This window comes from Anoplolepis gracilipes, unplaced genomic scaffold (assembly GCF_047496725.1).
Source record: "Anoplolepis gracilipes unplaced genomic scaffold, ASM4749672v1 Contig19, whole genome shotgun sequence".
Classification (NCBI taxonomy): Eukaryota; Metazoa; Arthropoda; class Insecta; order Hymenoptera; family Formicidae; genus Anoplolepis; species Anoplolepis gracilipes.
Genome location: NW_027328667.1, coordinates 543,465 through 560,054, shown reverse-complemented (window position 1 = coordinate 560,054; position 16,590 = coordinate 543,465).

Below are 16,590 nucleotides of genomic sequence, written 5' to 3'. Positions count from 1 at the left end.
CAAGCAAGAAAGTCCGACCCTTGGACCCGCTGCGCTTGCACTCAGCGCGAATTGAGCAACTCGACCGAATTTTAGGACGGTCGCTCAATGGTATAAAAAACCCACCTGCGCTCGGACGCGTGGGCAGTCCTAAAGTGAATCAGGAATAACTATAACTGCAGCGGGCAGTCGTGATACCGTAGTAAGTGTAATCGGGCAGTCTTAATATCTAAGTAACGAGATCGTTAGCACACGCGGACACGCATCGACCGACGACGTCTGACGCAGTCACGCTCGACAACGAATTCCATCCTAATCATCATATCAACTATCTCCGGACAAGTTTGGCCTAACTCTCACCAGCTAACCGAAGGAGAAGGAACCTCTGTAAGAACGACCACTATATATGGGTGAAAATATACTTTATTTTCTAACAACTACAAAGTTCCAAATTAATTAAACAAGAAGACGTCTCCCTGCGCCTTGGCTCCTGCCCTCCTTCGCGGATCCCGAACCCAGTGCCGTACCGCGGCACAACAATAGTAAATTTTTTAAATATTGATATTTTGGTTGTTGAAGCGATTTTGAATATATGTATAAATTTTCAAAGCGTACACCGTTTAGACTTTCTATCAAGCTTATCAACAAGTTAGTTTTACCGCAATTCGAAGGGCTGCAAATGAGACCACGTATTGTATTCGGTAACATTTTTCCATGTTTGGGTATTTCTTTTTCAGGCATTAGCCTATTGTCAAAATTTAATACTTTAATTACCATTGGTTGTTGCACGAATCGCATGACTTGTCTAATCAGACTTAACAATACTTTCTGAGGAGAAGAAGGAGGAGGAGGAGAGCCTATTTATAGATGCGCATCAAATCGAAACCGCTCAGTATCAAACATGTTTCTTTCACTGTCGGATGACTGTGATATTCTCAACCTTACCTCAGAACAGTTACGATATATACCAAAGATTATTTTATTGCAACAGTTTGGTCGTTACGTGGAGCGTCTGTGGGACAAACTTCTAGAATACATAAAAGCAGATTCGGAGGTTCAGACCTATCATCGTTGTTTCGAACATTACAATCGACCGTGGCAACAAACGCACATTGACGGTCCAGCGCCGATAATAAAAGATTGTTACGAATGTCAGCGAGAACTGTAAGAGGCATTGGTCTGTTGATTCGTGCGATAAACGCACTTCCTATCGAATTACATATTCCTGGATATCAGTTTTGCAGACCGAAAACTCGTTTATAAAAACGATTGGCTAGAGGTGATCGAGGCATCAATCCATTGGACGTCGCGTGTTGTGAACACGATTTAGCTTACTCGCGAAGCAATGACCTCGGCGAACGACACGTTCATACACAGCGGATCGTATACTAGGTGTGAAGGCGCGAGAACGTATTGCCGCGAAAGATTCGAATTTTGGTGAAAGAGCAGCAGTCACGGCCGTTTGGACGGCCATGAAAGCAAAGACGAAAATGGGTATGGAGATGAAAAAGTCGTTGACGAAGAAAAAGATTACGAAAAAACGAATACTTCCGGTAGCGAAACGCGGGGGCGTATTACCGATTCTACCAGTGTTGGGCGCTCTCGGATCTCTGATTGGTGGAGCGGCTGGTGTAGCAAAGATGGTGAACGACGGAAAAGCTACACAACGTCAGTTTCAAGAGATGCTACGTCACAATCGCGCCATGGAAGGTCACGGATTGTATCTCGCGCCATACAAATACGGACGAGGAGTCTCAATGAGAAAGGAGAAAAAACGTCAAAGAGACGCTAAAAATGTCAGAGGGCGTAACTACTAACATTCAACTGCTGCAACTAGCAAAACGTATGCATATTCCGTATTTTAGAGGTGTTTTTATGCGTGACTCATTACCGATCGGTGGTATACAGGGTGTCCCAGAACAACCTTCCGTCCGTAAAATGACGTACTCCTGACACAATTCTAAGACAATTTTTCCTTTACCAAAATTTGATTTAAAGCGTAGTTTTTGAGTTATAAGCGAAAATAGTTAGCAAATCACTCGTCGAGTACAGAAGGCAGGCAGGAGCGGCGCGGGCGCAGCTGACCGTCCGACGAGTGATTACCGTCGCATGTGTCAAAATCGCTAACTATTTTATCTTATAACACAAAATTATGCTTTAAATAAAATTTTGACAAAAAAGAAAATGTCGTATAATTACGTCAGGAATAAGTGTTCCTTAAAATAACGTCGGACGCTGCGATCAGCTGATTGCTACACGCGATGTGTGTATGGCTGAGTGTGTGTGTAAAAGAAAGGGACAGAGTGAGTGAGTGAGAGAGAGAGAGAGAGAGAGAGAGAGAGGGAGAGAGAGAGAAATAACCGTCTCCGCGACGGCGACGCTCCTTCGATTGTCATCGACATTGTCGTCGACGACTTCAGACCGATCGATATATTGATTTTCCAGTTCAGCTGACAGACACATCGCGTGTAGCAATCAGCTGATCGCAGCGTCCGACGTTATTTTAAGGAACACTTATTCTTGACGTAATTATACGACATTTTCTTCTTTACCAAAATTTTATTTAAAGCATAATTTTGTGTTATAAGATAAAATAGTTAGCGATTTTGACTTATGCAGCAGTAATCACTCGTCGGACGGTCAGCTGCGCCCGCGCTTGCGATGCGCCGCGCCGCTCCTGCCTGCCTTCTGCACTCGACGAGTGATTTGCTAACTATTTTCGCTTATAACTCAAAAACTACGCTTTAAATCAAATTTTGGTAAAGGAAAAATTGTCTTAGAATTGTGTCAGGCGTACGTCATTTTACGGACGGAAGGTTGTTCTGGGACACCCTGTATGTCAAAACGAGAGTGGTATCATAAATTTGGATAACGCTAAAGGCTCGGGTACTCACTGGGTAGCGTATGCAAAGAGGGAGAATCGCGCTATATATTTTGACATTTTTGGCAATCTTCGACCGCCGAATGAATTGGTGCGATATTTAAATGTGACAAAAATAGATTATAATCACACATCCTATCAAACTTATAATCAAAGCATCTGCGGACAATTGTGCTTGCAGTTTCTCCGAGCGGTCGATGCACGCGAATTTAAAGACATACATTGCGCTATTTAACTTAGTATTCGTTAAACAGTTTGGTCAACACGTCTATGACATTCATGCTGACTGGAAAGAGCAACGTTCTCACAGCAAACTACTTTCCCGTAGATTTAAGCGACGGTGAATACGAGCTTGGTCTAGCAGATGTTGTGAGTTATCACACGATATCGAACGTGAATTCCTCGAATAATAAATTTTACTTTGGCAAAGACGATGCGGAAATTATGATTTCCAAGGGATCGTACGAGCTGCAAGCGATACATGAATTTTTGAAACATACAATTTCACGAAAACGTTCGCAACACACAGTTCGTGATAGTGATAAAAAACACACTGACGACGATGATGACTTTGAGGTTGGAGAATGGCCTATAATGCTCCGCGCTAATTACAATACGATGAGGAGCGAGATCAAATGTGCCTACAGATTAAATTTTAGCAAGCCTAACAATATTGGATTGCTGCTAGGATTCTCGAACCGTATACTGCCGCGAAAATGGTACGAGTCGGACGTGCTGATTAACATTATCAACGTGAACATTATCCGCGTCGAATGTAATGTGACCGCGGGTGCGTACAACAACGGCAAACTCGTTCATACGATACACGAATTTTTACCACCAGGGGTACCACCAGGATATAAGATATCAGAAACACCGGCACATCATTTACCTACCGATCATCGTGCAGTGCATTACGGATTTAACGTTACGCGTTGTCGACCAGGAAGGACGATTACTCGATTTTCGAGGAGAAGAGATCACCATTAGATTGCATGTACGGCGGCGGCAAAATTAGCGTCTGATGCTCGTGTTGAACGGATCGAAAGACGCGAGAAACAACACAATCTTTACGACGCCAGCGACAACAACATCGACATTTGCTAATATCCAATCATCCGGCACTAAGAAAAAGAAATTGAACGCATCAAACGTTGCGTTTTTACAATCTTTGGGATTCGCGGTGCGAAACATTTGAACGATGACTGACATTCTCAACATCGCGGACGAGCCAATCTTTGACGATCGCATCGTCAAGATTGAGACTCACTCCTACAACCCATTCGCCAACACAACGTTCAGACACAGTGATGAGATAAGAATACTCACACAACAACAGGATCTGTATACATTGCCGTATGAGAGTTTCTTATACATCGAGGGAGAATTGAAGATAAAGAAGCCAACTGCCGGTTCCGATGTGGTACTGCAAAATAATTGCGTTGCATTCATGTTTGACGAGATTCGATACGAACTCGATGGTGTGGAGATTGATCGGAATAGAAACGTGGGAATAACAAGTATGCTCAAAAACTATGTAACAATATCATCCGATAGAAGCGTGATTATGAGAAATGCTGGCTGGAGTGAGCCAACTATTGTGGATGGACACTTTAATTTTTGCGTACCGCTCTACATGTTATTGGGATTTTGCGAGGATTACAGACGCATAGTAATTAACGCTCGTCACGAATTGATCTTAATACGATCGCACAATGACAACAATTGTCTGCTTGGAGCTTCGACGCTGGAGCCTGTGATCAACATATTCAAGATACAATGGCGAATGCCACATGTGTTGTTGAGTGAAATTAAAAAGCTGTCTATGCTGCGCGCTCTGGAAAGCGGACGCTACCTCAGCATGGGTTTTCGCTCGTGGGATCTGTACGAGTTTCCGCTGTTGCAGCGTACAACCAAACATTCGTGGGCCATTAAGACCGCGACTCAGCTGGAGAAACCACGATACGTTATCTTTGCTCTGCAGACAGGCCGGAAGAATGTTATGTCCGAGGATGCGAGTAAATTCGACGACTGTAAATTAACAAACGTGAAACTCTATCTGAACTCGGAATGTTATCCGTACGACGACATGAATCTGGATTTCGATAAAAACAGATGGTCGATTCTGTACGACACGTACGCGCGTTTCTGCAAAAACTATTACAGATACGAGTACCTCGAACCGAGTCTCACCGTCTCGCTGTTTCTACATTACGATCCGTTTGTGATCATCGATTGTTCTCGACAAAACAAATCGGTCAAGAGTACAACCGTGGATGTGCGATTGGAATTTGAGTGTAAGGAGAATGTGTCTAATAATACGACTGCGTACTGTCTCATCATACACGATCGCGTGATCCAGTACAACCCGTTGACCAACGTTGTGCGCAAAATTACCTAAGTATTTGTGACAATAATTTAGAAAGAGAGGGGAGCAGGATATAAATCCAAGTGTTACGAGATGGTTGTCATTTTTCTTAACTGACAAAAAGAGATCTCATCATGTCTGTACCAACGTTTGTCGATCTGCAAGGATTTGTCGTTTCGAATAAATTCATCGCAAAGGAGGTGACGGTGTTGAAAAGAGGAACTGTTCTCGCACACTACATTTTTCGGAGTCCTATACCATGGCATCTCCTTACAAAATCCGAAAAGTGTCAAGCTTCATGGTTGATGGCGAATCATCATGGACTACAATGGGAGGATGAAATCGTTGCGTACAGCATGGCGAAACGATTGATTACAACAGCTGTAGTTGAAGAAGAAGATGATAAAATGCAGTGTATCGTATACGTTAAAGGATGTCAGCAATGAGAATGGCTTGCTAATATGCTCGGCGACGATGCGAGAGAAAATTTAATCATTTAGACCTTGGATGATTACGACGATATCGAATCTCTAAATAATCTAGATGTTAAAAATACTATACGATGTGGAAACCATGTTAAGAATTGCGCATTACAAAATATATTCAAAATATTTAACTGGTGGTCGCAACGCCAGAAAGAATTGCAAGATTTGGAAAAATAAAATATTTAAACACTAATATGTTTTATCTCTTATTCCCCCTCCTCATTCCCTCCCTCCCTCACGAGTCATTTAAGAATTTTTTTTATCCGTGTATCGTGTCTCCCTTCTCCTAAAAATTTCAGAGCACTAAAGTATTCTACAATCTCCCACCACATTTACCACTAATCTCCCCCCACTACTTTAAAAAAACGGGGTGTCACGTATATTTGATTCTTCATATTCGATTCTTCATACCGTCAGTGTTGCGTTAACCATTCGTGAAAGTGGTCCACTTTTGAAATCTGGAAATATGTACTACGTCGAAAGAAGCAGTGGCGGCCCCAGCAGAAGCGTGAATAATTACGTACCGAGTCGTTATGAAACTCCATCGTTTGAGAACAAATGTGACAAGTAAGTTTTTGTTTAACTTCTTTCTATTTTTCACAAATTGTTTTAAAACTAATTTTTTTTATTTTTTTTTATTTTTCTACAGCATTTCGTTGAAGCGTCGTGCGATTCGTATACTAAGTAGACGATACGCATTGACAACTACGGAATTTAAATTCCTTGAAATTGGTATCAACGTGGGTCCACCGAGTTACATGGAAATTGTCATAGGAGATCATCAAGGAAAGGAACTGGTATTATCTCTTGAAACGTGGAAGGGACTCTACGAGCAACGTCGCAATATTCACGATTTACTGCGAAAGGACTCTAAAGATACCTATAATTTTATAAGCGTTGGACCGCTAACAGTGCAAGTTCATACGATTAACGATACTAAACTTATAAGTCTTGAATCTTTAAACGTACGCATGATGATGATTGAACCAACGTTACACCGTATGTTTGATCTCGATCAATGCATCGATGTAACCTTTAATCGATTGGTTATAATCACCGAGAGAGTTAATACTAAGTTTACACAATTCTCCAATATCGCGTCCACTATAACGGATAATAAAGAAGTATCAAATGTAATACGTGCCAGCGACGCCTTCAATAAACATCAACTCGTCGAACTGGCAGCTTTAGTTTTTAGTCACAATATGTAATAATAAAAAAAATATAAAAGAGAAGAATAAAGTTTTTTTTTAAATTTAAAATCATGATATAATTTATTCGCACGCATTTCCCATCCGTGCTTCCTCCCACTCGTAAACAGTCCCAGTTCTCATTCGTAACTCGTTGCGGGGGATGACGTCATGCTGGGAAGGGAGAATGCGAAGCTAGGAACCGCGAGAGAGTAAGCGCTAGGAAAGAAAGAGATAGCGCGAGGCGAAGGAGAGCGAGAGAGTAAACGCTAGGAAAGAAAGAGATATCGCGAGGCGAAGGAGAGCGAGAACGCAGAGAATTTTTTTTTCTTTTCTTTCTTTTTATAATTTTTTTTCTTTTTTTCTTTTTATAATTTTTTTTTCTTTTTTTTTCTTTTTTTTTCTTTTTTTTTTTTATAATTTTTTTTCTTTTTTTTTTCTTTTTTTTCTTTTTATAATTTTTTTTCTTTTTTTTTCTTTTTTTTCTTTTTATAATTTTTTTTATATTAAATTATTATATCTATTAAGTTATTATATCTAATTATATCTAATATATGAAGGAAGAAGGATGAGATAAATGAAGGAAGCGCAAGCAAGCAATTATATGTGTTTAACATAATTTTTTTATTTAAAAAGTGTGTGTGTGTTTATTTACAAAAATCTGTGTGTGTGTGTGTGTGTGTGTGTGTGTGTGTGTGTGTGTAAATTTAAAAATAAAAAAAAAAGATATAAAAAAAATATATAAAAGATTGCATGACGATGGTCGAGCGGTACGGCACGACGGCGACTGCTGCTGCGAGGCGCTGGAGGGAATGACCGGGCGGTGGTGGTGGCGTCCAGGTAGGGCTCCTGCATAACAGAAAAAAAAATTTATTAATATTTTCATAATTTGAAAAAGAATACTTACACATCAAGGATTACTTACAATTACTGATCAGAATCAGTATCAGAATCTGGATCATTATCGATGACATGTTGTAGATACTGTTGTGCCTCCGTGAGGGGGCACAGGGTTTTTCGGGATTCGTGCAGGGAAGGCCGGGGATACGGCGGGCAGTGGCCTCTATTTATTTTAATAAAGTTCTTTTTTTTATATGTGCTTGCTTCTTCCTTTTATTATAATAAATAACAGTTAGATAGACTCAATGGGTTGGTATTTTGTCACTGCTCCCAGCGAACGTTATGTCACTCGCGTTTGATATCGGTTGAAGTGAGAGAGCGGTATCTCTCGTACACTCTGTCGGGTAGTCTGATACGCGTCGACTTATCTCAGGCGCGCGTATATCTCTTAGTCATTCGTGTATGACTCTGTTGAATCTGGTCAACAGCTGCTCGTGGCGATTATTACTCGTTCGGTTCTGATTAACGGTTGCCCGTGACGATTATTCCTCTTTAGGATCTGATCAACGACTGCCCGTCGCTTCATCGCGGCGGGTGCTGAGCTTCCCTCCGAACTGCATGGTTTTTCGGAGGGGGTCCCTTAGCAACATGACCAAATATGGTTATGTTGCTGAATTCGCGTTTTAGTGCAGGCGAGGAAGTTCAAAGTCGAATTTCCTCGCTTGTACTTTTAGCAATTCGGCGACACCTTTCCGGTTTCGTGTTCGCGTTCGGTCTCGGGCGCGCGTGGCTCGCTGCGTCAGCGGCTCGCGCGATTATCGCTTCGCTCGCGATGCATTCCTGCATCAATATAATTATATGTATATATATATATATATATATATATATATATATATATATATATATATTCATTAAGTCTGTAGCCTTTTCTGGGGCTATAACACCCCTCCCCCGTTGGAAAAGAAAACGGAGGTACAACGTTTTCTGTTTTAGGGAATTTATTTCTTTTCCTTAAGTTTTAAGTTTCCCGATATATATATACTATATATATATATATACTATATGTTTTCTTTTATATTATTTTCTTATTCTAGTTTACAATTTTGTTTGTTTTCGCGTTTACAATATTTAAATATAATCGTTTTTCTTATCTAAAATCGCGTGCTTAGGCTACGTTTTAATATTGGTTTCGGGAGTCGATCGATCGGTTCGGATCGCTCTTCGTCGTATATCCTAATTAATGGTCGCTTCCTTCTTTTATTTTTGTTTCGTATGACTATGTAAAGTACAATTAATATTATTATTATTGTTATCGTAATTGTTCCGCTTGTCGCCATTGGATATACGAATTGTTTTTTCGCGAAAAAATTTTGTTCGTTACTTTTTAAATTGTTGTCTATTTCTTCTAGTTGTAATTTTAATTTTGTCAGTTCCATTCGGTGTTGACCTATGTCTTGTATCGTGTCATTATCGTGTGTTATCGTGTTGCGTTCTCGTACCAGTGTCAAGTTATATTCAGGCAGGTACGTTTCTATATCCGTTTCATAGATTGTCTGCTTCGTCTGTATAGTCATGTCTGGAGTTATTAATTTGCATTTTCCCTTCAGCGTAATTTTCCCAGTGTTTTTAATCACTGTTTTGTATTCTTGTCGTTTGTCGTATTGTATTGTTAATTGTTGCTCGGTAGCAGTCGAGTAGAGCCATGTTTGTGGCTGTTGTAATGCGATCCATGTGGTACGCATTGATATAATGTATTTCGTCTTACAGTTACGTTGACGCTGCTGTGTATAAATTTGTATTTCGCATGGTGCATTTAAATTTACTCTATATGTCGGTGTCGCATGCTCACATATGTATTGTGAGTTAATGTTAATACAATCTTTTAAATCTTTTTCTGTTACTATAACGTATGTTAGTTTTTCTTTGTCTACCGCAATTATTTTATTGTTAATTTCTGTTACTGCGAATATATTGTTATAACTGAATACACGTAACGCAATTACATTCATTATGGTATAGCTCGGTTGCGCAATTAATGGGAAGATTAGAATGGTATAAATGATTGCTTTATCGCTGAATGCGCTTATTTTCGCGTATTTTTCTATAGTAAGCCAATCTTTGGTGTGTACTTGAAAAGGGAAGTACAGTCCTTGTGGCAACTGCTGTGTTGCTTCCTTTAAATGTGTTATTATGCTCTCTATCGGTGTTAATCTCGGATGCATTGCTCCGTTTTTTGTATATGTTAGATATTCTATAATGTTATCCGTGTCGCGTATTAATTCTGCTATTACTGCGGTAATTATGGTAAAGTGTTCGTTTATCTTGCTGCGTTCATTTACTCGTTTCTGTAAGAGGTATTCGTTACGTTGTATTGTATTTTCGATTTTATCAATATGCCCGATAGTTGTATTTATTATTTTAATTTGATTTTGTACGGCATGCTGTATTGTTTTTTGACTGTTTTCTAATATGTTAAGTTGTTCGTTAATTCGTTTCTCGTCGTTAACGTCCATTGTGCCAAATAAAGACTTTGATGAGGAACCTATTCTGTTTATGAGTCCTTGTCGTTTATTTGTCTGTTTTTTGTATATTGTTTTAATTTGTATTATGACATTTTTTAAATATTTTGCTTCTCTTTTTGTTAGAATGTCTAGGTTCACACATGTATCTCGAAGATAATGAGTGTGAAATTTCATAGTTTCGCATAATCTTTCGGTCTGTTTTAAATATTCGTTTATTTGCTCGTATCTTTCGTCTAAGTTTGATAAGTCTAATTTTATTACTAATTTCCAGTTTTCTTTTGCGTAGTGGATTTGTCCGATTTCTTCGAAGAATAACCCTGGATTATGTTTAAATTCTTGTATCTGGTATGAGAGATTCGTTTCGTCGTCTTTCGTGTGACCTTTGCTGATCCAGCAGGCGAATGTCCTGTAATATCATATTATATTTCATTTTATTATATTTTATCTCTTGGGTGTCGCTCGACTTCTCTGACTTCGCGGGGTTCGCGCTAATCCAGCGGGTGATACACCGGTAATATTATAATGTTGGTTTAGTCTCTCAACGACTTTTGTTTGAGGCAGATCATTAAGATGCTGCGATTCTTGCTCCAATGGAGCCTGCCGATTTGTCGCCAGTGCGATGGATATCGGGATGGTATTCATCCCGATATCTGCCGCGATTGTTTTCGGGGTCGCCTACCGGTTGTGGGTCTACCGCCTCCGGTGGACCCCGTAGTGCGGGCGCGGAGCGCCGTTTTCCGAAGTTCCCGGGTCGCGGGGGGTACTTTGTCCCTCCGCGTTACGTTCTCGGTGCCGGGTGTGAGGTTTGTGCGGGCAGTGGTGCCCGCCCTGGACTTAATGCATCCCGTCCGCGTGGAACTGAGGAAGGTCCACGACCAGTTTGACTTTTTCGAGTTGAGATGTCGCCGGGGGGAGGAGGAGGAGGACTAGGACACGGATCCTTGAAGAAGGTGAGTACTAGTTTTCTATATATGGCTTAAGCTTGTTTACGTGTAAGCGGGTGCTTTTCCTTCCTTTCTTTACCGTGTAGTTGATATTCGAGTGCTTTTCGATTATTATATACGGTCCGATCCATAGAGATTCGAGTTTTTTCGATCTTCCGCGTCGTAGCGTTTCATCGTAAATGAGTACTTTATCGCCGATTTTGAACTTTGTTTCTTTTGCGGTTCGATCGTAGTGTTCCTTCGATTTCAGTTTTTTCTCTGTGAGATTATCTTTTGCAACTTGATTCGTGGCGCGTAGTCTTTCTTTTAGCTCTTGCGCGTAATCGTCATAGTTGTATGTCGGTTGTGGTGGCTTCGTTAATGCTGTCGGTATTTCAGCTTGGTGTCCGTATACTAGCTCGAAGGGCGTGTATCCTGTAGCTGTATGTGGCGTAGTGTTGTAGGTGAACATCGCGAACGGAATCCATTCGTCCCAGTCAGTCTGATCATTATTAATATAATGTCGTAGATATTCTGTTAATGTTCTGTGCGATCGTTCTAACGCGCCGTTACTTTCAGGATGATACGCGGTCGTCTGAATTTTATTTATTTTTAATAATTTACACGTATTTTTAAATATTTCGCTTAAAAAATTTGTGCCTTGATCGGTTAAAATTTTTTCCGGTATTCCGTATTCTAAAATTATTTTTGTGGTAAATTCTTTACTCACAGTGTTCGCTTCTTGATTTGGTATCGGTATTGCTTTACTAAATTTTGTCAAATTATCTTGAAAAGTTAGTAAGTATTTATTTCCAGTATTAGTTATCGTTAATGGACCGACTATATCTAATGCACATTTTTCGAACGGTTTACTCGGTGTATCGGTGATAACGAGGGGTGCTTTAAATCGTCGCGATAATTTATTTTTTTGGCAAGTGTTACATTTTTTAATGTATCGTTCGACGTCTTTCGTTAACCCGGTCCAATTGTGCGTGAGGCGAATTCTGTTTATCGTCCTCTCGATACCTTGGTGTCCTCCTGTGGGTGCATCATGATATTCATATAATATTTGTTTCTTTTCATCTGCGCTATAGGCACGTGTCGCATCGTTGCTATCTTTCTCGTCCTCTTCTTTATCTCTTTCTTCGCTGCTGATATCATCCATCTCTTCGTCTTCGGCGGTGAGGATATTTTCTCTCTCTTGCTCGTCGTCGTCTCGCGTTACGTTGCGGCTTAGCGCATCGGCGTTCGCGTTCGCACGTCCGGCCTTATGTATTATCTCATAATCGTACTCTTCTAATTTTATTCGCCATCGAATTAATCGTGATCCTGGATCGTTCACGTTAAATAACCATATTAGAGGTTTGTGATCTGTAATGACCTTAAATTGTGTTCCGTACACGTAGGGTCTGAAATACTTTACAGCCCATACAATAGCTAATAGTTCCTTTTCGGTAGTGCTATAGTTCTGTTCCGCGCGGTTCAGTACTCGGCTGGCGTAAGCTATCGGTCGGTCGCTGCCTATCTTTCCTTGCGATAAGACCGCTCCGATCGCGTAGTCGGATGCGTCTGTAGTTATATTAAATTGTTCAGCGAAATCTGGATATTTTAATACGGGTGCCGTTATTAATTTATTTTTAAGTATTTCGAAAGCATTTTGTTGCTCTGCGGTCCACACAAATTTTTCGGTTTTCTTTGTCAATTTCGTTAATAGTTTAGCTATTTTCGAGAAATCTTCTATGAATCTTCGATAATAACCGGCTAGACCTATAAATGATTGGATATCTTTCACCTTTTTTGGCGTCGGGAAATCTCTTACCGCTGTTAGTTTAGACGGGTTAGGAGATATTCCATGTTCCGATATTATATGGCCCAGGTACATTACTTCTTTGCGTAGGAATTCGCATTTATCCGGCTGTAATTTTAAATTATTAGTTCGAAGTCGTTGCAGCACTTCCTTGAGTCGCTTGTTATGATCTTCGAGGCTTGCTCCGTAAATGACGATGTCGTCTAGATAGACCAGGCATTTGAGTTCTTGTATTCCTGTCAATACAGAGTTCATTAATCTCTGAAATGTCGCCGGTGCGTTTTTCAATCCAAAGGGCATTCGGTTGAATTCGTAATGTCCATACGGAGTTGAAAAGGCAGTTTTAGGCTTGTCCTTTCGGCCATTGGTATTTGATGATATCCAGATGCTAGATCTAATGTTGTGAAGTATTTTGCGTTTCCCAGTTGGTCCAGTATATCCGTAATATTAGGCAGAGGGAAGGAATCGCCGATCGTCAAGTCGTTGAGCTTTCGAAAGTCTATAACTATTCGAAGTTTCGGTTTACCTGATACGTCGGTCTTTTTTGGTACTACTAATAGCGGAGCATTCCATTGACTCGCGCTGGTACGAATTATTCCGTCTTCCAACATTTGTTGCACTTGTTTATTTACTTCCGTCTTATGTTTCTCCGGAAGGCGATACGGTCTTACATTTACCGTTGAGGCGTCTATGCGCGTATTTATCTCGTGTGCTACCGTCGCAGTGCACGACAGTGGTTCTCCATTCAGGTGAAATATGTCGCTATATTCATCACATATCCTTGAGAGTGCCTGTCGTTCTTCAGAATTGAGATGCTGTGTTTGCAACAATTGTCAGTTACGTGGGGTATTTTTATCGTCCGTCCCCACGGCTATTGTATAGATACCGTGCGGGTTATCTTCATCGAGGTCGTCTATAGTTACAACAGGTGTTCGTATCTCAATAGTCTCGTCTGTTGTGTTGATAACGCTGATTGGGCAGAGAAAGTTTTTCGGTTCTACCAGACATCTTCCTATATATATTCCAGGGGCTGTTTCTTTCGCGCGTACTATTCCCGTTTCGTTTCGATTAGTCGCGGCTTGCACAATGGTTTCACTGCGTGGTTTCAAGATAATTTTATTATATGGTTGCATCTTGTGTACATCCGTACCGATTTTTAACTCTTTATTTTTGTAATCGCAGGATACCTTTTGCTTCCTTAGGAAATCGATTCCTAGTATCCCGTCGTATTCCATGGGAAAGTCGTCTTTTACTACGTAAATTGCATGTTTAATGTCTTGTCCGGTTAGATTAATTGTTGCATGCATCTTCCCTATTGTATATACTTTGTGTCCGGTTATTCCTATTAACGCTAATTTTCTATTGTATATCAATGTTTCGCCTTTTAAATGCTTTACTTTTATTAGTGATATGGTAGCACCGGAATAGTGCTATAGCACGTTCGCATCGTATAGCATGTTTATGCGCCCTGTCTTCGTTTCGCGTATGGGCATCGTTACGACGTCGAGTCCTTGTTTATCTCGCGTCTGTCGTACGTGTGTCACCTGATATTCCAGCGCGCGCTTTGCCTTGCTATCGCTTCTTTCTTCTTCGTCGTTACTACGCTCGGAGTCGAAACTCTTTCCTCGCGTCTTATAACGCGTTCCTTTTGAATTATTTTGAATATCGCTCGATTTATCGCGTTATTCGGGTTTTTTCGATTCTGGTTTTCCTTGCGGTCGGCCGTTTAAAGACCAACACTCGTCGCGATTATGTCCGCGCTTTCTACAATACTTGCAAAATTTTTCTACCACATTGACGCGTGGTCTTTCGGGTTTTGGCAGAGCGTATCTGCTCATTCGACAATCTCGTCCATAATGTCCTATCTTGCCGCATTTAAAACATATTGCATTAGTATCTCGAGGCGGTCGCGAGTAATTCGAGTCGAGTTTATTTTTATTTTGATAACTGTTTGTTCTCGCTCCCATCGGCTTGATAAGTTTTTCTTCCGAGCTCGCGCCGTTTATCGCCTCTTGCAATGTCAAGAAGCGTTGTAACCGTACGAGTACTTTCAAGTCGTCGCGTAGTCCGATTTGATAATTAATTAACGCTTGGTCTCTGATAGTTTGCTGAATCGTGCGTTTTTGTTCTAGAGTATGCTCTTTTCCTTCGGTCATAGAGTCATATAATTTCATAGCTACTAGATCGACTCGCTGTCCAAACGCGTAGGCGGTTTCGCTTGTTTTTTGCTTTAATGAATTAAATTCGACTTGCAAGTGTGTCGTGCTTTGTTTCGTTTGATAACAAGCTTCGAGTTGCGTTCGAAATTCATCGAAAGTGCGTATATCGCGCGTTTCAAAATCTTGTCGCGCTCTTCCGCGTAACTTTGTATATAATATCGCCTGCATAAGAGATTCTTCGTCTGCCGGGTTTGTATTTTGTATTGCGTATGTGCATGAATTCAAGAAATCTTGCAACTTGTGTCGCGACATTCCGTCAAATTCCGGAATCATTTGTCTCGCTTCCTTTAACGTCAGGAAATTGGGTGCCATACTACGTCGGTTTCTAACGTCGCGATCGGTCCGTCCGTAATATATGCTTTCGGAAAGTTCTTCTCGACGGCTTGTATTTTGATCGCGTTGCTGTAGTTGAGCTACTTGCTCTGTTAAGAATTGTATTGCGTAGCGCATTTCTCTTAACATTGTGGACGTAGAGTCGTTTGTCGATTCTTCTCGCGGTTGTATCGGTTGATTAATTGTTCGTCGCAATCGTGCGATCTCGTCGTCTACCGCGTCATTAGACACGTTTGCGGACGTAGACGCGCGGGGATTTTGAGCTTCTGCCATCTCGCGCGTTCGTGCGTAGATTTCTTCGGGATCAAAAATCTCGCTCTCGTAAGATGTCAATGAAAATTCTCGCCGGAGTGATACCTGGCTTGGAGTTCGACTAAGATACGGTCTCGTTCGTCTGGTTGAGTCGTGTAAATCGTCAGTGAGGTCAGACGGATTATTTTCAACAAGACTCGCGTCGAAACTCGTAAATGGAAATTCGCGTTCTGTTATAACATTGCTCGGTAGCTCTGTGTTGCTATCATTCGAGTATCGAGTTTCGAGGTTCCGTCGGACACTGTCGCGTATGTCTCGGAGCGCTTCTACGGCTACAATCGCGGGACTTAATTCGCAATATTTTATAGCTCGATTTGCTCGTTCGCTAAGCAACCACGACTTATTTGCTATCGGTTTCGGTAAGTTTCTTCCTTCCGACATTCACGCAAATTTAATTAAAATTAATTTTGTTCGGACTTACAGTAGTAGTATCGCTCGCATATTCGCTCGCTGTCTCGGTTTTCGCTGACGTTGCGTCCTTCGCTCGGCGGCTGATAAGGCGTCGTCGATGGAGTTGTCGTAGGTCGGGCGGCTTGGCGGCTCGCGTCCTTGCTCCAATTCTGCGATGCTCTGTTTATTTCGTGGTCCGTAGTCGTCTGCTCTGCATGTAGTTTTTTCTTGGCTTCTTGATGTCCGTCAGTGTTTGCTAACTTTCTGACGTGCCTGTCTGTTTACGCACTTTGTATTTTATTGCAGGTCTTACACGACGGTCGAGGTGCCAACTCCTTGAC